This window comes from Condylura cristata, unplaced genomic scaffold (genome assembly GCF_000260355.1).
Source record: "Condylura cristata isolate star-nosed mole 26May11 unplaced genomic scaffold, ConCri1.0 scaffold00002, whole genome shotgun sequence".
In the NCBI taxonomy this organism is placed as follows: Eukaryota; Metazoa; Chordata; class Mammalia; order Eulipotyphla; family Talpidae; genus Condylura; species Condylura cristata.
In genome coordinates this window covers 44,781,918-44,809,139 of record NW_004567103.1, presented here as the reverse complement: position 1 = coordinate 44,809,139, position 27,222 = coordinate 44,781,918, and the positions used below count along the sequence as shown (strand labels likewise).

Genomic DNA, 27,222 nt, shown 5'->3' with positions numbered 1-27,222 from the left:
TAGCCAGATGGAAGAGGTGCACAGGGAAAGCTATGGAGGAGCAGAGTGTCTATGCCCTCTCCAGGAACCCTACTCTCGCTGAATTCCATATTATGAACCAGGAAGCTTTTTGAAGACTTTAGTCAGGGATATTTATGGATCTTCACTACGTAGGCATGCAGAATGACTCTGACTTATAGTTGCCTGTTAATTTTTAAATTTTTGAAATTATTTTTTCCCCTGGTCCCTTATGTTCCTACCTTCTAATCACATAGTTGGTTCCCTTGAAAATGAGCCCTCAAACTGAGGGACTTTTTAAAAGTCACATTATTAACATAGAAAAGGATGAGGAATAATAAGACACTCCTTTAGCTTTGTGGCTCTGAGGGGACTTAAGGAATTGAGGACAAAAGACAAAATATTATAACAGAAGCTCCCTAGCTCTTATACAAAAAATTACAGAAATGTTGGCAGCCATGTGCCAGAAACAGTGGATGAAGAACATACATACATACATATGTATATATGAATTATATTATAGAGCACACTACCCCACCATCTGCAATAGTCTTGATTTAGAGTGGATCATTGATAAAGGTTTGAACTTCTTAAATGGGCGTGGCTGGGTAAATATTTGCAATGAAACACTCATCATTGTCATAATTGTGTAGACTGGAACATAACTGGAAGAATGCAGGCTAACTCAAGTATCCTTACTGATAGCCTTTTTGCATCATTTCTTCCCTTCCTATAGACCATTGGAACGATCCAGTGAAGATGTGGATATAATCTTCACACGGCTGAAAGAAGTTAAAGCTTTTGAGAAATTTCACCCAAATCTCCTTCATCAGATTTGTTTATGTGGTTATTATGAGAACCTGGAAAAAGGAATAACATGTAAGAAATACAACCTTAGCAGTATATTTTCATGTATGCTTTTTGCTTGTTTGTGGTTACCCCATGGAGATCACAATGGCAGATAGAGTATTAATATGCGAACTTTAACCCAAGTATTGACATTTCTCTCTGCTTTGTTTATTCAATTCAATGTGGTGTTTCCTTAATTCCTTTGTTGACAGAATGTAAACAGTCTTCCAGGGCAACCTGCTTTGCAGATGGAGCTGGAAGGATGCACTGATTCATATGGTTAGCTATATCCTTAGGCATTCAAATATTAATTTTCTCTAATCAAAGATGTATGTGAGCCATGAGCCATATATATTACATGAAGATAAAAGGTCTCTTAACTAATGTTAATACTAATGTTTTGAATAACTTCACGGATACTGTCTATTCCAGGTGTGGCTAAAAGGCAGGGAAAATAAAGCAGTGAGGTGACTGTTGCATTTAAAAAAGTATGATCTCCTTAAGAGACCAGTGCTTTCCCATCTGTTGGGATCCTTTATGCTGCAGTTAACAGAAAACTCCCATCTAACTGTTTGGATAATCAATGACTCATACAAGAAAGAAGAATATCTATTACTCAAATGCCAGGAGTCTCCTGAGGTGACTGTTGCATTTAAAAAAGTATGATCTCCTTAAGAGACAAGTGTTTTCCCATCTGTTGGGATCCTTTATGCTGCAGCTAACAGAAAACTCCCATCTAACTGTTTGGATAATCAATGACTCATACAAGAAAGAAAAAAATCTATTACTCAAATGCCAGGAGTCCTGAGGCAGCATGACTTCAGGGTAAGTTGACTTGAGGATATTATCAGGGTTCAAGGTCCCTCCCATCTTGGTTTCTTTTTTGCTTCATATCCTCAGGCACTGCAGGAGGAGGTTTGCACTGCAGAAGGAGGCATTATATGCTGATATAAGCTGGTGCTTCCTGTGTCTCTTTTTCAGAAGTGCCCCAGAGGATTTACCACATTGTGTCATTGGGCAGAGCTGTATCATCTGCACACACCTAAACCAACCACGCCAAAAATAACAAGAGGGCTCTGATTCATCTAGACCAGTCGTGATTGACTTTGCCATTGGGCTGGGGAAGAAACTCATATGCGCTTAAGCATTTGGCCCTGTGGAGGCGGGTGGTCACATGTACAAAATCTGGGTTCAGCTGCATGAGAGGAAGGGGGGCCAAACCCACAGGGTCTGTCACAACCTCATTGCAAAATATTAAAAGTAATAAAAATCACTTAAAATCTTCAGACCCAGAGATTGCTATTCACAGTTTATGTGTATCCTTTAGCTGTGTTCTCGTGCATATATATGCAATCATAATCACACAATCACACTTCTAGGAAAGAAAATTATCCATACATGTTGCTTTCAAATCAATACTGTTTTTCTTACTGATACCAGAAACTTCATTTTTGGGGGGCTCTGAGTCTCCATTTCCTGTTTCGTTAAGCCATTTTCAAAAGGAATTCTTGATATTATGTAAAATGTATTTAATTGGCTGATGATAGTGACTTTTGCAGCCAAAAAGTTCATGAAAGACAAAAAAGACAAAACCCTAATTCTAGAAGTCACTTAGGTAGGCTCGGAATAGTAGCTACCAGAGAGGCCAGCTGTAAACTCCTCGATCCCTCTTTGTAAGCTACTCATGGACCTTGTGCGATGCGGTGGTGGTTCTTTGCCTTTCCACAGCATATCTTAAGGAGTTTAGAGCAGAGCTTCATCATTGACCATGGCCCCAGAAGCTTGCTCTCACGCAGCGAGCACCAGCCTGGCTGGAACTCAGTTGTCCCACTGAGTGGTCATGAGATCTTACATTGAATCACTTAAACTCTGACTCTGTGATAAGAATTTTAGAAGATCAGATCACTCCATCTACTTAGTGAGGATGTTTAGAAGGACAGTTATATTATTTGAACTGGTGTTTCAGAACGATTTTCCGAAGTGTTGGTGTTAATATAATATGGGAACTAAGGTTCCAGTCAAATAACTAAACGTTATTTGTAAGGCAAATTCAGGTTCAGAAATTTCAGATGGCAAATATTTTCAGAGTTTTTAGCTCCGAATGCCTAGAATGCAGTGAATTTTTAAAACAGGCAAGAAAATGAACAATGAAGATACAATAGTTAACATTTGTAAAGATGATTTTATTTTTAAATCATTCATTGGTTAGCTTAATAGGAGACATTCCAGTCAAGAGAACACTGCTTATAATCACAATAGATGTAGGAAAATTGAGGTGGTGGCTCAACTAACCTTGTTAATCGGAACTCCATATAGGGCAATAATTTTCCAAGAATTACAATATGATGAAATTACATAGAACATCAATCACTTGTCCTAAATACAAAAGAACTTATAGCATTTAGGGTTATCATCTTTCTTACTTACTGCTCTGTAAATATGAAAGAGTTCTATTTGAGTTCTACTTTATACAATGTTGAATAAATAGGATATAACTTTGTAGATAGAGGATGAGGGAACAGATAGAGTGGCTAGCTCACCCAGGTCTAAGTCATGCTTAACTAACCAGTGAGAAACTTCCAGGTCACATGGTAGAATGAACTCACACATTTGATACAGTTACATTAATATTTTTTTTCTTTTAGTATTTCGCCAGGGTGATATTGGAACAAATTGGTATGCTGTTCTGGCAGGGTCTTTGGATGTTAAAGTATCTGAGACCAGCAGTTACCAGGTAAGCTACCTTTTTTAAAGTAGAATTCTTTGTTGTTACATCTTTTAGACACATTTTCTCTGCCTTTGATGCTCAAAATTGCATTTCCAAACCCATATCCTCTTTCCCACAGTAATAGTAAAACAAGTGCTTTTGGAATTCCTTTATTTAGTTCCTCAGGAAATGTATTATTGATGGTCTTCCCTGACTTAAGGATGATGGCAGATGTGGGACCAGGAACCTGAGGCTCATTGCCTGCATTTCCAGGGTCTTGCTGTCTGTTGGGAAATGTAGACAATTGCATTGTGGTTGCTGTCTTACTATTGTGTAAGGGGAACCGTGGGCACTGGGAAGGGAGAAGCATGTGCTCCAGTTTCTCCATAGAGCCTTCTTCCATCTGGCATCTTGACTTTTCTAGAACTGATCTTCTTGTCAGCCTGTTGGGACCTGCAGTGAAGCAGGAGAGGTCAATGCAGTCCCCAAAATCTCTCACTGTATCTGCATCTCATATTTACAAGTGTGGGAGGACCAATAATATTTATCTCTCTCTCTTGCTCTTTTTTTTTTTTTTTAAAGATTTATTTATTTGTACATACAGAACTGGGGTACAGGCTAGAGGCTCAGGGGCGGTGAGAGGCCTCACCAGAGACAGAGTGGGGAGCAGAACAGGCAGATCGACGAAGTACACTGCTGAGGGGAGCAGCGGGCGGGTCAGGAGAGGTCTGCCACACCATGTGGTCACCTCCGGGGCAGGCGGGAATCGAACTCATGCGGAAGTGGCTTTAGCTTCTCAGTGCAGTGCTTTAACCCGCTGCGCCACCAGGGAGGGCCTCTCTTGCTCTTTTTAAAAAGCACTGGCTTCATTATTCTTCATTATTCATTAGCCACCACTGAAGAACTTGGCACCTTAATAGATGAAATTCATATTATTTACATCACCTTATTCCCCCACAAATTTATGAACCTTAAAATTGGACCCAGGGCCCTCCCTGGTGGCGCAGCGGGTTAAAAGCACAGCACTGAGAATCTAAAGCCGCTTCCGAATGAGTTCGATTCCCGCCTGCCCTGGAGGTGACCACATGGCGAGGCAGACCTCTCCTGACCCGCCCGCTGCTCCCTTCAGCAGTGTCCTTCGTCGATTGCCTGTTCTGTTCCCCACTCTGTCTCTGGTGAAGCCTCTCACCGCCCCTGAGCCTCTGGCCTGTACCCCAGTTCTGTATGCACAAATAAATACATTTAAAAAAAAAATTGGACCCAATACCCCTTTTCCTCTTTAGTGACCCCACTTCCATTATCTTTTGTGACTGGGTGTATAGAAACTTCCTGCTTAGAATCACAAAGCTTAAATCCATAAATGCCAGCATCAAACCTCAGTATGAAAATTTCCTAGTCTTCTAATACATATTCAGGATTCAGATAAAAATTGGTGGGAAGGAACTGACTAGCTGTAAAATTGGGAAGAATTATCAAGACAGATTAGCAAAAGGAACAAATAATCTATAGCCAAGCACCTTGCTTAAGACAGTGCTTCACAGTCTTTTTCACATGTAACATGCTTCAAATGTGAAAAGCATTTATACATTGATTGTGAGATGTAAATTTTGTAGGAACTTGTGTTTACGATGGAGTTATAGGCAGTGATCATCTGAAAAATAGGGAAATACACCAAAAGATAGCTGGTAAGGTGGGCTTGGAGCTTGGAATACACTCACCTGTGCTACGTGCATTGCCATGGATGGTCAGTTTTACGCCAGAGCCTGAGGCCTTCTTAACCCCCAGTTTGCTTCTCTGTGCATCAAGGCATAAAAGTTCCTTAGAAGCTGCCTGGCCCCTCTGCCTCCTGACAGGGCTGGCTTCTCTTGCATTTCAGAGAAGGTGAGATTATGGTAGGTTTGATTCCAATAAGCTACCTCAGTTTCCCAGTGGGATTGAGAAGAGCTAGCTATATCTTGAATATTTGCCGTGTGTAGGCAGTGTTCCAAGCCTCTGACAAGTTTTTTTATATTAATAATTTTCTATTGAAATAACAATGCAATAACATTATATAGATTCTAGGTGTGCATCGGTATAAAGTGACATCTGTAGACACTACATTAAGTTGATCACTCAGTCTGATTCGATGAACAGCTATTTATTTAGTCCTTTAGACCTCATAGTAGCCCATATAACGTCAGTCAGATCACTCTTCTTGTTTTACAGGTGAGGAAACTAAATGCCTAATAACCATATACACCCCCCCACCCCCCATGAGATATTTAGAAGCCAGGCCACCCAGATGATAGCCTAAGATGCCGGCCCCCGGACCTTGGCCCTCAGTCACTGCTCTGTATTATTTACTCAAAGAAACATGGTGGAGTATGCATTTCCTCTCTCACTCTGCCAGGGGATCCTTCCAGATCCCCTCTAAATTGTACCTCTGCACAGCTGTCTCAGACTCTTGTCTGTGTGATCTCCATGCTTACCTTAGCCAGGTCTCACTGTATGCATGTGTGGAGGGCGTAGGGCTCCCTGTTCCTCTGGATAGTTCTAGTGAGTCTTGATGGAGGCGGGGAGAAGCCAAAAAGGGAGGTGAGGAAAGGGCAAGGAAGGTGAAAATGAAGGAGAAAGGTGAGGAGGACCAAAAAACACAAGGGGCGAGATGAGGAGTAATAAAGTCGGAGCAGATGTGGCTATGGGATTATAAATAGCATCGGCAGTGATGTGCCAAGACATCAGATGTTGAAAGCTGGTGTGAGATTTGGAAAGTATTAAAATAACATTTGGCCAGGAGTTCTCAGAATCATGTCCTGGTGGACCAAATGCCTTCCCAGGTTGTGATGTCGTGTTTGTATACTACATATTCATTCTGTATTAATGATTTGAAGGTATTTCTTTTTTCTGAAAAAGATCACCCCAATTTATTTTATATGGTGACAGGAAGATAAAACTGTAAAATGCAAGAATACACAAGACATAAATATTTTATTTGGTTCATAAATTCATATTACCTTCCTGCCTACTTCAATATATTACCTTTTCTCTCTTCTCAGTGTTTCCTTGTACTCTTTTTTTTTTTTTTTGCTTCCTGGGTAGGCAAGCATAACTTCTTCTCTCTTTTGGTGCAAAGGTTTGGCAGGTTCTTCAATTCTCTGATGTTTAGGTGGAGGGTCACACTCAGTGGGGATATCCCAGGGCCAAGGTCATCTCTCATCATTTACACGCTGATTTGAGAAGACCTTTCTGTAGTCTCACTGAGTGGCAGGAAGCTCAGTGAAGAGGGCTCTGCAGAGGGGGCTTGTTCCCATGTACCTTCAGTGTCCAGGGTGGTGGTATGTGAGTTCTTAAACCCCACCTTTTTTTTTTTTTTTTTAAAGATTTATGCATACAAGGCCAGAGATGCAGGGGTAAGAGGATTCATCAGAGACTGAGTGGGGAGCAGAACAGGCAGATAGACTGAAATACACTGCTGAGGGGCACAGGGGGAGACAGGAGACATCTGCTGAACCATATGGGTCAGGTCCCCGGCCGGGATCGAACCCTCGCTACAGTGGCTGCAAACAGCCTCAGTGTTATGCTCCAACCCGTTATCCAGGGAGGGCCCATGGGCCTTTAGGGTCTCTGATGCCTGAAATATAATAACAAATGCCATGAGTTTCCTGCAGAGTGGTAAAATTAGTAAACTCAAGCTTTATCCTGCCAGGGAAGGCTGAGGGAAAAAGCTCTTTGGTTGTCAGGAGCGAAGTGGCTCCATTCCCAGTTTTGTTTGGGGTCAGCCAACTCAGTTAGTGTAGAAACAGAAGCCTGCAGCCAGAGGCACGCTCTGGAGGGGCTGCTCATGTTCGGCTCTCCTGGCTCGCAATTTGCCACCTGGCTCAAAGCCCCATTGCCCACTGGCTTGGAGCTGACTTCACGTCTCCCGCCGCCAGGCTCCATGAAGGACCCCAGAGCCTGCACTGTTCTTCCTCCCTGCCTGTCCTTTAGCCGGGTCCCCCAGTCCAAAGCTTCAAGAACTGGCTGAAAGGGAAAGAGAAAACCCTCCAGATGAGGCAAGTGATAAGCCCTCCCTCTCAGGGAACTTTTCTGAGGAGCTGTGGGCCACATGGTTTTCGTTTTTGTTATGCCATGGAAGCCGTGTTTAGGCTAAGAATTATGGGAAATACAGAGATGATTGTGTTCCTGTTATTTTGAAAGATTTTTGCTGACTACATTTTGATGACCATCCTTGCAAATAACTTCCTATAAATGATATTGACTCCACTCCTCCAGAAAGTAAAACCTACTTCAGAAACACTGATATGCTCATGTTCCTGTGTAGTAGTCAGACCCCCCTAACTCTCAGACACTTTCCTGCATGCCATCCCTCTGTATAACCCCTCGAAACTAGAATGCCAGCAAGGGGCCTGCGTCTGGGCCACCTCGCGCTCCCAGTGTTCAGCCTGGCTCATGCACTCGCTCACACAGGCTTCCACCCCGCACACAGCCTACATCCTCTTAGGGGATAATCCGGTTCCCGGGGAACCTGTCTCACCCAGGCTCTCACCTTCACCTAACTACAGCACAGCCTTCTACACCACCTTGGGTTCCTGTTTGACTTAATGGACTGAGTCAGAGGTTTTGCCCTCTCATTAGAATACCACTATGTGTCTATGCTTTTCTCATTGATCTCGGATTTAGTGTTAGAAGGGAACACTGGAACAGGTTATAAACAAGTAAGCTGGTGAGTTGCAAACAGGTTTATCAATTTCACTCTGTCTGGCAAAGCCTACCTCTGTGTATATCTCTCTCTGTGTGTGTGTATTTCAGAAAGAGAACTACTAAGTCTTTTTGACATGGTAAATCCCAGAAATAGGTAAGGTTTAAATTAGTGTGTATGCACCTCATTGAGAACTTTCTTCTCAACTTCATGATTCATAGTAATGTAAAGTTGGTAAACAGATGGTTTTGGTTCCAGCAAGGGGGAAAGAAGCAAAAAATTGGGAGTATAGATAATGGAAAGGTGATGGAGAAAGCACAATTTACATGAGGAAGGGATTGTCTCTGTGCTTGATAAGAGCTGGCTGCTGAGTCAGCCAGAAAAAAATGTTGGCCTGTTTTTAATCTGGTGGTTCTCATTGAAAAGCTGTCTTGGCTGAAAAATGAACTTAATGTCCAGCAAAAGGGACAAGTACTAAACATTTAAGGGCAGTTAGGACCCAGTTTACACCAAAGAGATAAAAATCTTTCCACTTGCATGAAAGTAAGATTTCTGATGCTGATGACTGTCAGCTGGATAGAAGTTCATTTTGGAAAATAAGGAATAAGATGGTTTATTAAGTCATTAAAACTTCCACATCACTATAACTGCTGTTTATTTAAAGTGTTAGTTTTTACCTAGTGTGGTGGTGTATATCAGGGTGAGGCTGGAGACATAGTTTGGGGGTGGGGTGGCCGCTGAAGGAATTCACCAGCCACAGTGTGGAGAACAGAAAAGGTGGGCTATAGAAGTACTGTTGTGCCAGGTTCCGAGTTCCCCAAAGACCACCAAGGAGCTGATTCCAATGCAGAGCACATGAGGGTCTTTATTGCAAGCTCGAGCCTGGGCTCCCAACATGCACCGGCGCAGCAGACAAAGTTGAGAGCCCTGAGCTCAGGGAAGGCAGGGTTTTTATTACAGAAGAGGGGAGTTTCAGCCCAGCAGAGGGGAGTATTTGCTCAGCAGTACATTGATTGGTGGACATTGAGCAAACTTATCTTGTCTTAACCTGGTTGACCTATGCATGTAAGATGTGACCTTCACTACTCGCCCACACACCTTAGGACATCTGGCATTTTCCTGATATGTACTGGTCACTTGCTTACTTGCTAATTGGCTGTTGCTATGGGATGAGCAAGATTAGGACATTTACAGTTAAATTTGGCCTTGGCGGCCCTCCCTGGTGGCGCAGTGGGTTAAAGCACAGCACTAAGAAGTTTAAGCCACTTCCACATGAGTTCGATTCCCGCCTGCCCCAGAGGTGACCACTTGGCGTGGCAGACCTCTCCTGACCCGCCCGCTGCTCCCCTCAGCAGTGTGCTTTATCAGTCAGCCTGTTCTGCTCCCCGCTCTGTCTCTGGTGAATCCTCTCATCCCCTGGATCTCTGGCCTGTACCCCAGTTCTGTATGAATAAATAAATAAATCTTTAAAAAAAAAATTCGGCCTTGGCACCTTGTTGATAACCGAAACTAAGACCTGGCTGGTTCAGAAGCACTCTGAAGCCTGTCATGGCGTCAGTTTGGTCTTTCAGTACCCTGCGGGAGCGAGGGCAGGAAGGAGAGGCCTGAGGAGGAAGGACTTCAGGCTCTTTTATACTGTTTTTGCCAGCTCTCTTAGCTGGGGCTCCCGTTTGCAGGATTATTTGCTGGGCTTAGGTGCTGGCCTTTAACACAGAATGTGTCCTGGTCCCACTTCTGCATTCCTGGAACTTGGCTGTTTTTTCTGGAACTGGAGGTCAGCCTTTGACCCTGTTCCTGTGGCAACCTTATTGATTCCCTTATCTATTCAAGCCTCCCTTGCTTGCTGGGCAAGAATTGGGGGCTTAATTTTTAACCTTATTAAATGATACCTGGATACTTAATGCAATGCACATAAACTCAGACCTTTTAAAATCCTCTCTGCCACTTGACTGCTGTGTGATCTCAGGCAAGTTAGATAGCATTTAAGTTGGGGACAATAGCTGCTAAATGGTCCTGCTTGGAGGGAAATACTGTGGATTGTAATGTCTGCAATGCTGTCATTTTGTCACAAGAGGGCAGTGCTAGAATAGAAAAAGCAGGAAAAATATTTAATACTGGAAATGGCAAGAAGTTGAACAATATTGTGCAGCCATTTCATGGGATCAGAAAATCTGCGCTACACTTGGCCTTGGACATTACTTTATCCATCTTGTCATCTGCCCTGTGGAACTCATTGGCAAGTTTTAGTCCACTTTGGAAAACAGTCTCTTAACGGTTCTTATCCAAAAGTAAAATAATGTGTTTTTATCTGCCCTCTCTTTGTCTCTACTTCAAAGATTTTTTTTTTTAAAGATTTATTTATTTGTGTATACAGAACTGGGGTAGAGGCCAGAGGTGCAGGGGTGGTGAGTGGATTCACCAGAGACAGAGTGGGTTGCAGAATAGGAAGATCTACAAAGTACACTGCTGAGGGGAGCAGCGGGCGGGTCAGGAGAGGTCTGCCACACTACCTGGGTCACACCCGGGGCTGGGGATCAAACTCGTGAAGTGGCTGCTTCTAGCGTCATAGTGCTGTGCTTTATTTGCGCTACCAGTGAGGTTCCCTCAAAGATGTTTTTAAGTGTTTTATTTTTGTTTGTAAAATTTGAAGGACAGACAGGTTTCACCATCATATGGATTTCTCTATCTTCTGTTTCTGTCACTTCTTTTCTGAGTTTTCCATTCCTTCTCACTTCACCTTTATCTTCTGACTGGCAAAATACCATCATCAAGAAACACGTCCTTGTATACACATACGTCGATTCTGTGAACCCTGAAGGATGCAAGTCCACAGTGGCGCTCGTCTCTCCTCCTTGTTTGTGCTCTGGTCATGTCATTGAGAGGACTGATCAGCCAATTAGGCAGCATCCTTCACGATGCTTCGGCATTCTGTCTTAGTTTTGTTACCTGTATTTCTTTCTCTGGGTGATTGCAAGATTGAGCCACAGTGCAGAACAATTTACTCTCACCGCAGTGGGGCTCGCTTGCCTGATTTTGTTACTTGAATGCCACTGCTATCCTATTCTCACTGAACCTCCCCACAGCCAGCTTGCCTGATCTTGTTAAGTTTTGTCTATTGCTGTTTCCAGGAAAGTGCTCTAAAAGTAGTCAACCTTGTTTTTACTGTTAGTTAGGGAAAAAAACACATTTCACTTGGAAGTGTTTTGCCCTTGTGCTTGGCATAAATGCTTTTGACTGCATATATGGCGTAATGTCTCGATTAGATTCCATTAAATTTTTATTTTTTAAAAGCACCTGGAGCACTCAAATTCCAGTGCTAATATGAAGCTTCTGAAATAAGCCCAGGCACTACCAAACTTAATTGCAACTATTGCCTGAAATAACAATTGTAAATGTTTGCTTTGTAAGAATTTATGTTTCAGGGTCTCCACACTTAAAAGACCAATTTGTTCCTTCATGTTGACCCAACATGTTTCCCAAACAATAACTATTTCAGGAGACATTTAATTCTTTCTGAGCATTAATATAAAGGTGAGTCGAACACACATAATGAAAAGATCTGAACTTGATCTTGAAGTCACAGGGCAATTAAAAAAAAAACTTAGTATGTACTTACCATAGTAAAATCTTATGTCTACATAATTGCTAGTTAGTTATTATAAATTTCATCAGCATGCCTGTAACTTGTGTAAGATGGGTTTCTGTGATTGCTTATAGACATTATTTGCAAGACATACATTGTTACCTAGGATATCAGTGACGTATACCCACTGGCTTTCTTAATGTCATTCCCATGCTCTTACTGTAGCTATGTTTATAATGAAACAAACAAATAAAATGCCTTATAAGAGAATGCCTGCTTTAAGAAAGCCCAGTATAGCAAAATTCAGACATACAAAGCAGATAAATTAAGGGGTGATTAGTCGCAGTACAAAAGGATTCTTTGATTTACAGCAGGATTCTTCAGAAGGGTTCCTTTGAATACAAGCTCCCCCAGAGAGCTGAAGTGTTTTGCAGATCATTCAAACCACTTGACATCCAGACTAGGGGACAGAAAAACTTGGAATTTAAGTGTTGAAAAGCCATCATTAATTGAAGATTAGCACAAAATGAATATAGAGATTCTCTTATTTAAATAACAGAAAAATATGATTTGCCTTTGAGAAACATAGATAGCCTATAATGTATACAAATATGGCTAAGTTAGAAATAATAGCTTCCATTATTTATGGAACACCTACTATGTGCCAGAAACCATACAAGACTCTGTATTATTTTGTTGATATTGAATCCTGCTAATTATCTTATAAGAAAGATTGTGCCTACTTTGCAAGTGAGGCAGCTGAAGCTCCCAGAAGCCTTCTATCCCAAGCCACCGGTAAATCTGAATGAGTTTTTAGTGGTCTATAAGGCTGACACTTTTCTCATTATGTTTCCTCTAGGGATTTTCCTGGCAAGCCTCAGTGTGTGAGGCCTCCAGGTGTGCCTCTTTGCCTGATGCACTCCGCCTTTCATGCAGGGGCTTTGTGGCCCTCTTTGCTAACTTCCCTAATGGCAACTTTCATAAGCAGAGACACCGGAACCCACCCCTCAATGGAAACACATACTGTTCTAACATACTGCTCCTGACTTCCATTGATGCCCAAATGGGCAGAGGAAAAAAGCCCGGGGCTTGGGGGTATAATGGTGGGAGCCATCTGGCGGCCACGTCCAGCCAGAGCTGGGCAGGACGTGGAAGTTCCCCTACACTAACAGCCCCCGCATTAGTATAGTGAAGGCTGAAGTCAGCTGACGTGAGGTAACGCGGTGGGCGTGGCTTGGCACGCTTGGGGAGTCTGGAAGCTGGCTGGCTTCAGATGATGCCAAAGGGGAGGATGCCCATTGCTGTAGTCCAGCGAAGGCTCTCAGGACAGGTGGCTTGCCACACTGGGGAGAGCTAGAACATCGGGTAGACCCTCCAGGCAGTGACACCGTACGACAGTGACTGGGTTTCTCTAACTGAGGTGAGAACCCGATGTCAGAACTGTGCACAAGGTCAGAGTAGGAAAAGCAAAATGCGATGCAAATCGTAGTTGCTCCTTTAGTGTTGCTTACCTCTCTGGTAATGGGTAAGAAACGGTACCCCAACCTGAAAGGGCTTGAGCCTCTGGGGTGGGGGACCAAGTGAACCCCAATATTGGAATCAGAGGGCTAAAGAGAGCAATGCTAGATTTTTTTTTATTTTCCTGGCCATTTGGACTCAGGTATCCAGCAAATCTATAGATTGGTTGATTGAGAAAAGAAGCTATATGGATTTAATTAACACTTTAATCAATTTTCCTATTGAGTCTCAGCAAGAGGTACTTAAATTTCATATGACAGTTTAAGAAGTATTTGGAGTGGTAATTTTAAGTAGTTTCTACTCTCAACTATTCCATTACAAGTCATGTTCTTGGGAAAATTACTGAACAGTTTTGAGCCTCATTTTCCTTAACCCCTAAAACAGCAATTGTACTGATGTTGCAGGATTGTCTTTCATACTACAGTCAACAAGAATATAGGTGTCACTGCTTTTAGAAAGTTCACACTATAAGTTCACTTACAGGAGACACTGCCAATAGTACCTGTTTTCACTAACTGAAAAAAAATATGAAGAGGAGTTTTGCTTTCATGACAGAAGACAAAAAGTGAGAACAGCCTTAGTTTTGTTTCTATTGCTGCAGTCACTATAAAGGCTCCTTGCTCACGGTTCAACAAGAGCAGCAGCCCTAAGCATCATCCCTGAGAACTGCTTTATTCAGGCTGTGAGTGTCATGTCATTCCTGCATTTACATGTGCATGTATTGTTTCAGGTTTTATATCTTACTTGGAATGATTTGGCAGGTTATTTTTTTATGATTGGTTTATTTATGCATACAACAGCTGGGAAGATGAGTGGATTCACCAGAGACAAAGTGGGGAGCAGAACAGGTGCATCTACTGAAATACATTGCTGAGGGGAGCAGCAGGTGAGACAGGAGAGGCCTGTGCACCATTGGGTCACCTCCCTGGCCTGGATCCCACTCATGCTGCAGTGGTTGTGACTAGCTTCCTAGTGCTGAGACTTAACCCCTTGTGCCACTAGGGAGACTCTGGCAGGTTATTTTTTGAGCCTGAAAATTAATTTTTTTCCGTGTAAATACATAGTAATTGTCTCTTTGATTTCATTTTTTTTTGTTTACAAATAAAATTTCATAAAATTGTTCTACTTTTGGATAGCAGGGGAAATCTATTCATAGTTAATTAAATGTTTCTGTTGAGTTGGGCACTAAGCAAAGTAGCTTAACTATATTGTCTCATTTAACTATCGTGAGGCATGAAGGAGGCATCCTGGCCCAGATACTTGGTCCAGTGCCTGGCATGTGGCACTCCACTCACACACGTGGAGAGCCACACGCATACTGATACACAGAAGGGTCGGCACCCTCGTGCTCATCAGGTGGTCGAGTGTGTGAGAAGGTAAGGGAAGGGGTGATGAGGGGAGCTGGAGCAGATGAAACCAGGGAGAAACCAGATGACATGTCAAAGGTGTGCTCTCTCTCTCAGGGTGCCTTACTGACACAACGAAGTTTTCCCATGTGTCCCAAAGGGATATTGCACTAGTAATGTGCAGTTTGAGGTGGTAAGTGGTAAGATGGTCTCTATCCCTATTACAGAGTCTCTTTGGGAATGAGAGTTGGCCTAGAGGCTCAGTGTAACTCAGACTCACAGCTGTGCTCGGCTAACCCACTCTCTGTCCGCGTGTCTCCAATGCCCCTCTGCAGGCAAGGATTTGGCTGCCAGCACCACTTTTGGACATGGCAGGGGAAGTGTTGTAAGGGAGCAAGATAGTGAGGCAAGGAAGGAATGAAATAAAATTGCGTTGATAGGAGGCTTTCCTCTGTGGGCAACTGAGCTCATTCTGTCAGGGAACTCTGAGGAGCAGTAGGGTTAGGAAGCCCAGGTCTTTCTCCGTCTGCTCTCATGCTGCTTTGATGGAAGTTGCACCTTGAAGGTGTTAAGTGCCCTCAGGGGAAGCCTTGCAGGTGCCTGAGGGAGGAAGCCACAGGTGTACATGGAAACTCTCCAGAGAGCTATGCTGGTCTTCGGAGTGGGGCTTGGGGAATCTGGCAGAACTCCAGCAGCATCTGCTAAACTCACCTTCAGCCATTGAAGACATTCAGATTTTGACATTTTCACTTTTTATTTGAAACTCCTCAAAATGAAGTGCCATCTTACCTCAAAAAAAGGCTATTTATTCCTTCACTGTTGTAAAGGCACACTCCTTGAGAGTGTGCTGATTGACTTCCTTAGTCTCTGTATCACTGTCAATATTTTCTTTCAGGTGGTCTTTTTGAACATTAATCTACAAAAATAAATAGTTGATAATCCCAATTAAATAGATATTGAAACATGAGCAGATCTCTAGGGCATGCATGAGCCAAGTGAGGTATGAATATAAAGCGTTATATTCAGAAACAGACCCTTTAACCACAGGCAAACAAATGCACACCTTAAGCCTATTAACAGGATTTCAGACTCGGAATTCTGACCAAGAGGAATTGGGTGAGAGGTGAGTGTGCAAGAAAATCAGAGTGCTTGTACCACATTGGCTCACGTCCACCCTGCTCACAGGTACCCTGCCTTTCAACACGAACACTGAGCAGCCTGTATTGGTTCTGCTAAGAGAATATTTAAATGTAAATTTTTCTATTTGATCATTATTTTCTAAGCACATTGCAAGGTCCTGCCTGGAATTTAAATGTAAATAAGCCCCAGCACCCGTGAACTATAAAGATAGTGATTAATCTTTGGAGTGAAAGTATTCTTGGGAATTTCTTCCCTATATCCAGTCACCCCACTGCTCAATCTATACTTCCCCAGTCCTTCAGATTTCTAGGTTAGTCTATCTTAAATTTACTCTGGGTCTGCGGAAAGTAAAGTTTGAACTTGCAAGTGGTACTCCTTTCAGGTGAGGTTTTACAGCTCTAATTTCAGGATCATATTTGTCACTCCCTGTGCTGAGAAGTGCAGCTGGCATTGCTAACCAGATTTTGTAAATTTTGATTCATATTCAACTCTCCAGGGGCAATTCAAGAATAACCCCATTCTTGGTCATTATTACAAGAATTGTTCACTAGCAAGAAGGTGGGCTTATGGGGCTTTCACAGTCCTTGTCTTGTGTACTTTCTGATGACAAACTGCTTGCCTCAGGGATAGGAGGTGAGAAAGGAGAATAAAAAGTATACAACTAGCTCCTGAACACATGTCTTGTTCTTTTGCAGAATACTTTGCTGATAACCCCAGGTATTTAAAGTCCATGGTTAGTGGTCCAGGAAGATTTATTATGTATCCTTCTCAAGTTTTAAAGTAGACTTTTACATTGGAAAGTACACGTAAGACCAAAACAATTATTCTGAAATATTCAGGTAATGGAATCTTAAAGTAGGTTAGTGAGACCCTCAAAGGAACCTGATGTTCTAGAGAATTTGTGAGAGTCTATAAATAATCATAATCCACAGTGTTTTTATTGGAATTTCAAAGTTACTCAGAGGTTCCTGATTCGCTTACTATTACTATTTCAGTTTGGGGGATATTTTTCAGACTGGATATATTATTTATTTATTTGCAATTCCCTTTCTGGAAAATTTATTAGCAGGCTATTCTTAAAATTTCCTCTGATTTTTCATTCTTTTTTTGAGATATTATTGATTTTATTTTCCTAAACATAATTTTATGTGGTAATAACTCCAGAAGCAATTTACTATGGTTCAAGGAACTGGATTCTTATGGGCATTTATCTTAGTAATGTGATTACAGCGTCCCTAACTTGATCTTAATAACATTTGCCTATTATTGTATATTAGATGCATGAAAGGAAAACTGCTTTTTAACTCAGAGGACTAGCCTTTAGTTGATAATGTCCTTTAGTTGATAATGCTTTGCAAAATTAATACCCAGGTGATTTCAAGTGGCAGTTTTGCATCATTTGAAAACAGATAGGATTAAATCCAAATATTATCACCAATGTGATAATACTTGGAAAGGAAATTACTTTTTAGTGCACCTTGAGAAACTTTTAAATCATTGATTCACAACCTTTTATAAACTAGCCATGCTGCATGTAATTGGAAGCTTGTTTTTACTCTATTGAGGCTGCAGGAGGCAGCATGGTCCAGAGAGTTTGGAATCTGCAGTCAGGCAGGTCTGGTTGGAGTCTGGCTACAGGACTTCCTGGGATCTAGGGCTGTGTCAGGACCCTCAGTTTCCTCATCTCTTCAGGACAGACATAACAGCAGCCCTATTCTAGTTTCTGTTTCAATTTGGTACCTGCATCCTCTCCCTATACAAAAAACTCTGTTTCATAAAGACTTGCACACGTTTACGGTTAGCAACTTTATTCATGATATCTCCACACCAGAAACTGTCCAAAGGCCTACTGACAAGAGAATGGATAAGCCAACTTATCCTCTGGCATATTCATGCAGTCAAAGGTAAAACTGTTCCTCCGTGCAATAATGTGGATCAATTCTGTAGACGTGACATTGAGTAAAAGAGGCCAGACACCAAAGAGGACATATATCTGACTCATTTTATACAGAGTTCTGGACCCAGTAAAACTTGTATGGTGATAGAAATCAAAATATCAGTTACCTCTTAAAGGAGAACCTTGAACTGGAAAGGAGGCACCAAGGAACTTTCCAGGTGATACTCTGTGTCTTCATTTGGGTGGGGATTACATGGGTGGACATATCTGGCAAAACTTGTTGAGCTGTGTCCTTAAATGGAGCACAAGTTAGAGTTCAGTTCAAAGAAAACTCGCCTGTTCTTTAAATTTAAATTTTCTTTTTTAAAAAATTCTTTTTTTAAAGATTTATTTACTTATGCATACAGAACTGGGGTACAGGTCAGAGGCGCAGGGGCGGTGAGAGGATTCACCAGAGACAGAGTGGGGAGCAGAACAGGTGGATCAACGAAGTACACTGCTGAGGGGAGCCGCAGGCAGGCAGGGAGAAGTCTGCGGTGCCATGTGGGTCACCTCGCATGGGGGATGAACTTGCCCTGAAGCGGCTGCAAGCACCTTTCAGTGCTGAGCCTAGCCCGTTGTGCCACCAGGGAGGGCCATCTTTTAATTTTCTAAGGCCCAGCTTTTTTTTTTTTTTTTTTTTGCTTCTCAGGATGCAGTGACCATCTGTACCCTGGGAATTGGGACAGCCTTTGGAGAGTCCATTCTGGACAACACACCCCGCCATGCGACCATCGTTACCAGGGAGAGCAGCGAGTTGCTCCGCATTGAGCAGAAGGACTTCAAGGCACTATGGGAGGTGAGCCAGGCGTCCTTGTCGATTAATGTAGTTGTGGAAAAGGGAGTGAGCTGCACAAGGATAGTGGCACCACAGGCAAGCCTTAATGTGCTCTGTTCTCTGAGCTGTGGATGGAATTTAATTTTTCAACTTGTTTTGAAATGAATTGAGTGAAAAAGCCATTTTGACATAAGGCATCTTTTTTTTTTTTTTAATTTAGTGCTTGCTCAATTTTCTGTAGTTTGACATACCTTATAATTATTTCTTGAATGACCATACAGTATTTTATGTATTTCCTCCCTCCTATTTCACAGATGTGTTCTTAACTAGGGAACAAAATACTTTGACATTTTCTTTCGCGTTTTCAAAATCATCGTTGACATGTTCCCTGGTAAAGTGGAATGAATGGGGTTAACATTGGTTTCATTTAAATGCTTTTAAAAATGATGTGCCCTGTAATAAGGTATGGGAGATGAGGGACATAAAGACGCCTGGTTACTTGCCAACTTCAGAATGCAGAGCTGGCACAGCAGTGAATGGATGCAGCCGGTCCGCGTGGTGCTTGCGTTCACCACTGCTCACCAGCCTCCTTCAGGGCATCGCACTCATTTACGAGACGTGCAGGGAATAAATCATCTTGTATGCAGTAGTGGCAAACGGAGCACTTAGAAAGGCCCAGCCAAGCCTTGCATCTTTTACGTTCATTCCTTTCAGTTCTTCAAGCCTCTGATTTTAACCTGTGGTTGTTCCTTATCTTTGTCTGTGGCTCAGTGTGTCCAAGTGTTAACCCATCGAGCTGGCGGGTTGTACTTCTTGTCCCAGTGTGGCTAAGATTTAAAATTTGATCTAAAAAGAATTTTGTGTAATCAAATAGTTTCCTCCAGAGCCAAACAAATGACAGATGCATTCACGGAGCAAAGCTGCAGGTGAATGCGTGATGCTTTGCCTTAAAAGTGCTGTAGCGCCTCGGAAGGCCTTGGCGGTGAAACCTGTTACTTTATTCTTGGCAGTAGTGAATAAATTGCGGGGCTACTTGTTTGAAATATTTCTCTTAGAAAACATTAAAGAGCTCCAACTGTTCTGTAAAGTTCAGAGACAAAAGCTAGTTTTAGGAAGGAAAAGCTGAAGTAGGTTTGCATGAGGTGTGTGTAGAGAGGTTTTCTGTCAATTAAAAGGGAACAGCTCGAGGCAAATAAGCCAGTTTTTGGATCTTTCATTTTAAAAGGTAAACTGAAAAGTCTTTTCCAAAAAGGGAATTTGGAAAACTGGTTTAAGAACAAAAATGATCCCTACCTGTGATACGTGTCATTATAACCGCTTTTGTCTGTGATGACTTAAGTTGCTGATGGAGGATGGTTTGTGGAGATAATAAAAATTTTATTTTAATTAGGAGCCCTCAGTGCTGTGAAGGAAGTTCCTGAGAAGTTGCTACCTCTGAACATTAAAAACAAAATGTTCAAGCATACAGAAAAATCAAAAGACAGTGCAGTGGATACACATATACCCACACTTCTTCAGCAGTTAACGTTTGTTAACATATTTGCTTCATCTTTGGTTTCTTTTGCTGAACCACTGTAATGTAAATGACAGACATCCTGACTTTTCATCCTGAATGTTCACCATATGTCTCAGAAAAACTAGAATACTTTATTCCATACCCACAATGCCATGATTTCACTTACAGAAACCATCATAACATCCTAATATCATCTGCTATCCACTCTGTAGTTCAGGCTTCCTTAATTGTTTCATGTATGTCTTTTACAGTTTTATTTTCAGGCCAGGCTCAAGTAAAGAACCATATATTACACCGAGACTCTCTCTCCGCCCCTCCTGCTCCCCTTGTACCCCAATACTTGCACGTCCTTCTTTCTCTCTGACATACATGTGTTAAAAAGACCAGGTCTGTTTCTCTAACATTCAAGATTTGTGATTGTTTTCTTATAATATTTTTCTTGTATCTCTACCCCAGGTTTTCTTATAAATGGAAGTTATAACTAAAGGCTTGATTGCTTCAAATTGAACATTTTCAGTAAGACAATGTCAAAGTTGATGTGGATACATCAGGAGATTTAAAATGTCTGGCTGTCTGTTAGGGATGCCAAGTTTGATCCCTTGGTTATTGTCTTTGAATACATTTTAGGGCTATTTTCTCACAAATATTTCCCTTGGAAAATTATTCAATGGGGAGATTGATACTGAGGGTTGTCTTTGATACCCCAAAACTTGCTTCTTGATTTTGTAGCTCAGTGGCTCCATCTGTAACCTCAAAATAGGATTTCTGTGCTCTCTGCCAATGATTAAAGTGAGCTGGAAAGCTTTAGATTTTTTTTTTTTTAAAAGATTTATTTATTTATGCATACCGAACTGGGGTATAGGCCAGAGGTGTAGGGGTGGTGAGAGGCTTCACCAGAGACAGAATGGGGAGCAGAATAGGCAGATCGATGAAGTACATGCTGAGGGGAGCAGCGGGCAGGTCAGGAGAGGTCTGCTGTGCATGTGGATCACCTTCGGGCCTAGGGATCGAACTCATGCTGAAGTGGCCTTAGCTTCTTAGTGCTGCACTTTAACCTGCTGTGCCACCAGGGAGGACCCTGGAAAGCTTTACTTTTGACATCTTCTTTTACAGGTGGGGACCAGAATCTCATCATGAGAAAGAGATTATTATTCAGATAGCTCATTGTCTGTTTAGACAGCTGAGTTCAGAGTGCAAATCAGGTGCTCAGTCAATATTCAACTGGCTAAAATGAAAGCAAATAGTTCTGTTACATAGCAATTAGTTAATCAGAGCTTTATTAATGTGTACCCTTGTGCATATATAGTACATGATGATCCTAAGAAATTATAAAATTCTGTGCTTTCTGAATATCTCTTCTGCTATTTATTTATTCAACAGATACTTCCTGAGTACCTCCCATGTATCAGATGTGGATAGAATAGTGAACAAGATTGACAGGGTTCCTGCCCTCTGGGTGGGAGCTTATGTTTTTGGAGGAGACTGGAAATAAACAAGTTAATAACATCATTTCAGAGTATAATAAAACATTATCATTAAATAAATTACTACACTGGTAAACAATATCTGTGAGCAAAATTAAAACCCAAGTTCATGCTATTACCCCAAATCTAAGGTAGATCTGTTAACCAGGTATCAAACCTAGCTTTAGGATTCAGGTAGAGTCATCATCCAATTATGAGATGGCAATAAAAAAGGTAGAAGGTCGCTTAAGAAGATCTCTCTTTGGGCAGGGTATGGAGTTCAGCTTTAGCTTATACTTTCCCAAGAGTGAAAGTTAGGGAATCTGTATTATGGGCCTGCATTTGCATGTCATCCTGTTTGTCTATTTGCTTCTGAGGAATAACATGATGGGCCTGTTGCATGACAACTGTTTTCCTCCTTATCTGTGTCCTTGATGTTCTCCTAAGACTGAGGATAAAATAAAAGGATCAGGACTCTGAGTTACTTCTCCTAACTCTGAAAATTGTGGTCCCTAATCCGTAACAGCAGCTTAGTCTAAAAGAAGCTCTACACAGGATGACGGTGTAGTCTATTTTAAACCTGACACCTGGAAAAAGTGTGAGCGAAGCCTACTTTCTTTCCTGACTGAAAGGCAAGTGTCTTTGGCTCATTGCAGATACACACCCAGAGATGACATGCAAGATTTTGAATCCTAGTCAATTTCTTTACAAATATTTCTTGCTTTACATTTACTAGTTATTATTAAGTTATTAGCACCCAGAGTATTTAAAAAATGTATATCATCATAATACGGCCAGAACACTGTTCAGCAGTCTCTATAAGAACACCAAATAAATTATATGTGCCCCCTACAAGTACATAAGGTTGTGACTTGATACTTTCTTTGTACCCTATATCTTTGCTAAACTGCTTATACCTACATACTTTCAAAGCGCCCTTATCCTTTGAAAACTACTTTTCTTTCCTCCTCCCTTCCCTTGTTGCAGTTGCCAATTTGTGGTCAGGTTTGAGGATACTAGGTTGCTCTGACTTAGTCAGTTTATTTTTTCTTAGCTTAAGTGAAGATGCTAAACTTAGTGAGTTGGCCAATAAGATGGTCCTTTTTTCTTTTTTTAATCCCTGTTTGATATTAGAATTGAAAATTTATTAACCAGGGTATTAAAATATCTCCTTTTCAATGACATCAGATGGGGAGGAAGAAGACACAGAGGGAAGGGGGAGGAAGAGAGATGTCTTGAGACAATTGCAAGTTCAGCTATTTTAAACTCTTTGACACTAGTGACTTCTATACCCTCAGCAAGGAAGTTAAATGGAAAAGTCAGTTATTAACATTTGTTCCAAGTTAGGGGTATTTATGATTGTGGGAATAAAGAACTGATTTTCTGTCCAGTTCCATAAATTTCTTCTCAGCACTTACAGTATAAGAAGGTTTCTAATGTTAGAACAATAGTGAAGGTTTCTTCCTCCTGACTTTCTGTGTAATGTGTCTGTGTGAAGATGGCTTTCAGCTTCACAGCATCTTTTGACATCTTTACGTGGAGTGTTTCAAATGCATGAAATTGACTGAGAGGTGAATCCCTGTTGAAGTAGATTAGAGAGGGCTCTTGATCAAATCTATAAAAGATGCTAGTGAAAGGCCCTTGAAAAAAGGTCTGCCACCTGTTTACGTATGTTCCAATTGCATGAATATCATTCTGGGCTAAAGCTTTTATTTATTGTGAGCCATGATTGAATGTGCTTGAAATAATAATATATGCTTCTGAATAAATTAGTTGAAAATTTAAAACAGCAATAAAACTAGTCTTAAAAAAATAAAGGTAATAACTTTACACTTATACTGTCAACAAGAAAGAAGCTTCTTAGCTGTGATTGTTACCTAGAAACTCCTTGGCATGTTGTAATTTGGTCCTATTTAGGCAAGCCCTGTCCCTGAGAACCAGAGGTACTCAGAGGTAATACGGTAGCGCCTGTCTCCTAAACTGCCTGTGACCTCAGTAGATACTGTTAACTGGCCAAAAATCTATTTCATACATTATGGGATATAAAATTAAAAGTCAAAAATAATAAATTTATGTTTTTGTCTTAGGAAAGGAAAGCAATTTGTCAATAGGCATTTGTCTAAGAGTGATAACTATTAGTGAGAAGTGATTTCTACATCTGTCTTTATTCTCCAATCTTTTCTCTTTTACTTTTCTATTCTATCAGATATGTTGGCAATTGTGGGACTTAGAAACAACTTAGTCATTTTTATTTCATGCCTTTTTTGGACAACATAGGGAGGAAAAGATCTTTATTAACAATCTTTTAAGACATTCTGGGAGTAAGAATTATTGAAATGACAGCATCTTTGTCTTTATCAATGCACTTTAAAGTCCTATTAGAATAATATACCTCTCAGAGACATCTGCTCCTGGTTGTACTGGTTGATGTTTCTGTCTTGGGCTGTCACAAAAATTAAAGGCAGAAACTTAAAACATAGTATCACAGAACATAAAAATCTTGCAAGACTTTTGGTTTGGCTTTATTATTTTATTTAGCATGCAAGCATTTTCAGGTTGTTTCTCTTTTACATTAAGGGCCTACCCTATGGAATTTTAGGGAAATGGCAGCCTGACTGTTAAGGTGGGACTGCAGGGTCCTCCTTCAGCCAGCAGTCCCTGGCTGTTCATGCATAGGGTGCCAAACCCTCACCTGAGAGTATTCACTGGAGACTAAAAGCCAAGGGACCATCCTTCTCCTGAATCAGACCCTTGCTGACTTTTGGTTAGTTTGGAGTTTGTACTGTAGGGTTACTTCCCAGGCTAGAAATTTGCATCAAAGAGCTAAGAAAAATACACCCAAAAATAAACATGAAAGCCAAGCCTTCATGCCAGGAACTCCAGCCACACACATCCTGTTGGCTGATTCTCATGCCTGTCTCCTCACAGTTCTGATTCTTGTGAAGCAAACGGAAGCCTGCTCTGAGGACTTGGACCTTATCTCAGCATCAGGGTCTCCCTCCTCTGTCCTCAGGATTTTCCATAGGGTATGGAAATGTTTGAATTTAGAAAGGGAGGGAGTGAAGTTGTTAGAAGTAGCTAAAGTTCATACATACATCTGAAGTCTTTTCCTCTTGCCTGGACTGCTAAGCTTTCCTGGAAAACCGCAGCACCGGCTTCCTCTCTGTGGACTGAAATCCTTTAAACAATAATAGATGCAAACGGAGTTATCAGCAAGGAAGGTGCATTCTGCTGGGCAAATAAAGGACAGACATTCACTGCATGTCTGAGAACTTTGAAAGACAGGAAAAGAAGGACGTATGCCCTACAAGGTCAGACTGGGTCTTTTTTATTTTTTAGTGGGGAAACAGTACATGTCACTGTTTGCATTTTGGTTTGAGAAATGATACTTTAAACCATCTCTGGCTTTACTAATTATGTTCCAGCAGACCTAAATATGTGCCACGGGACTGACATAATTTGATTTCCTCTTTATTTGTGGGGTTTGGGGGGGGCATGGGAAGAGTGGTGGTTCATCTTTTTCTGACAGTGAAAGACATGTTTGCTTAGCCTGGTGATCTTAAATGTGTTTCTAGAAGATAACAAAGATAGCCGTTTAAAACGATGTAGAGTTACATTTGCCACATTAATGTTAAATACGTGTATTGATCTGGGGAGCTGTTGGAATGGAACATAACAAAAATGAACTTTGGAACTCTCCTCCCTCTGTGTGCTCAGTTGGTATCTAGCCTGCAACTCTCAGACCGTACGAGGTCCTTAGTGTTTATGGGAATTCTGTTTCATTATTGATGACTTGAAATCCTACCAGCTCTGCAAGCTATGATCTCACTGCTTCTCAGAAGGTGATCAGGGGTCTGAACAGATCAAGGCTTGGCTGGCGGTGCCAGGAACACCCAGACACCGCCGGGTAGACCTGTTAGCCGTGTGCTGTAAGCAGTTGTCATTCCTCCTTTGCTGGTGCTTCCTTTGGGTATTCCTTTCAGGGGTATGCAGTGGACAGTGAGGTCTTTTATGAGCTGCTACTAGCGGATCTTCTGAAATTCCTTCTATGACCGTGGGGCTGTCAGCATGCTGTTGAGGCCAGCATGCTGTTGACACCTCACCCCCACCTTTTATCACACACTGGCCCTCCTCACTCTTGACTAACCTGTAGGCTGCTGGCCTGCTGAAGAGCTGCTCCACTCAGCATTAATTGATGCAAGTTTGAACATTTCATCTCCAAGAAACTTGAGCCATAGCCAACAAACACACTTGGTTCCCATCACGTGAAGGTGCAAAATGTACTATCTTTGTGGCTCTGAGTTACCATGTAGTGGAGAAGACAACCCTAAACACAGCTTAACCTGATGAAACACACTGAAAAGGACTGTGAGAAAGAGCTGTGTGCTGGAGGATGCACTGGGAGAGCTTCCGATCCACACAGGGTATCATTTCATCCAAAGAGAAAGAAGTCTGGTTCTGAATTCTTGTGGGGCTGACACGGGCTGTTTTTCCAGCAGCCCCGAAGGACATATTGACATATGTGCTTGAGGCGGTGTTGTCCCAGGGAATTGACCCCGTAGGAGAGGCAGGGCTGCTTAAGGGTACCTTCCTGCCGCCTCCCTTCCTCTTGCCCCTCCTGCACTGGGTGCTGGCGGGCTTGGTCCAGGACCCCTGCCTACTCATGGGATCATGTGCTGTGCTTCCAAATGCCCAGCTTTGTGTGTTGTTCGTTGTGCAGCCATTGTATTGAGAAATCCTCTCTGAGCTTTAATGGGTCCCTGGGGCAGAGGCACTTCTAGCTGGGAAAACTTTAAGAACTTGAGACTTTTAGAAGGAACTCGTGGCATAGCCTGGGGCTATGGTTAAGCTCTTTTTGTGTAGGAAGCTCTGTGGTCATGGGACTTTCCTGCTCTTCTTGGGCCAAATTCCACTGCTGCTAGTCTCTAGGCCACTGTGGAGAGGTTAGGGCACAGTCACTGGGGCAGGGTGTTTCACACTGGTCAAGGAGCTGCAGGAAATCCTGTCACAATCAGCCGCTTTGAATTCCTGCAGTCTTGATTTCACTGACCTCAGTGTTTTGAGCTGTCTAGCTTCAACCCCTAAGTTTAAGACAGATCTTCTGAAGTTCATTGATGTGGTCAAGTGGTCTGGCCTGAATTTCTGATCTATTCTTGGTTTAACCCAATCTCGCTGGATGGCTTTTTGGCAAGCTCTCTAGCTTCCAGGGCCACGCTATTGAAAAATAAAAACTTTTACTTAAATCCTGTCTTACTGTCCAGTCATTGATCTATTACTTAGGTGCAGGGGCAGGGTAGTTGGAAAATGTAGCATCCTTCTCCCTTTGGTTTTAGGTTCAAGAAGGCAGAGCTGCAATTTCTGTGCATGGACAAGCTAAAGTATAGGCCAACAGTTCATATGGCTTTAAAACAATAATTTGAAAAATAAGAATATTTTGGTATCATCTATAGTTTTTTAAAAATTTCTTGTATCTCTTCTTTAACCTTTTCACTTTTAATTACACTGTTTACTGACTATTGACTTACTGTAATTGTAGTTCTTAAAACTAGTTCCACTTTGGCCCTCCCTGGTGGCGCAGTGGGCTAAAGCATAACACAAAGAAGCTTAAGCCACTTCTGCATGAGTTCGATCCCCGCTTGCCCCAGAGGAGATCCACATGGCGAGGCAGACCTCTCCTGACCCGCCCGCTGCTCCCCTCAGCAGTGTACTTC

The 27,222-nt window shown here is 41.9% G+C and overlaps 1 protein-coding gene across 2 annotated transcripts in view; it reads left to right on the top strand.

Moving 5' to 3' along the window:
- Positions 1–737: 737 nt before the first annotated feature.
- RAPGEF4 (Rap guanine nucleotide exchange factor (GEF) 4) overlaps positions 738–27,222 on the top strand; it is a 228,259-nt gene continuing 201,774 nt past the window's right edge. For both annotated transcript variants that reach the window (XM_004674534.2, XM_004674531.2), the window contains exons 1-3: positions 738–876; positions 3,492–3,580; positions 18,407–18,553. The gene's annotated coding sequence lies outside the window, so the exon portion shown is untranslated. The remainder of the gene's footprint in view (positions 877–3,491; positions 3,581–18,406; positions 18,554–27,222) is intronic.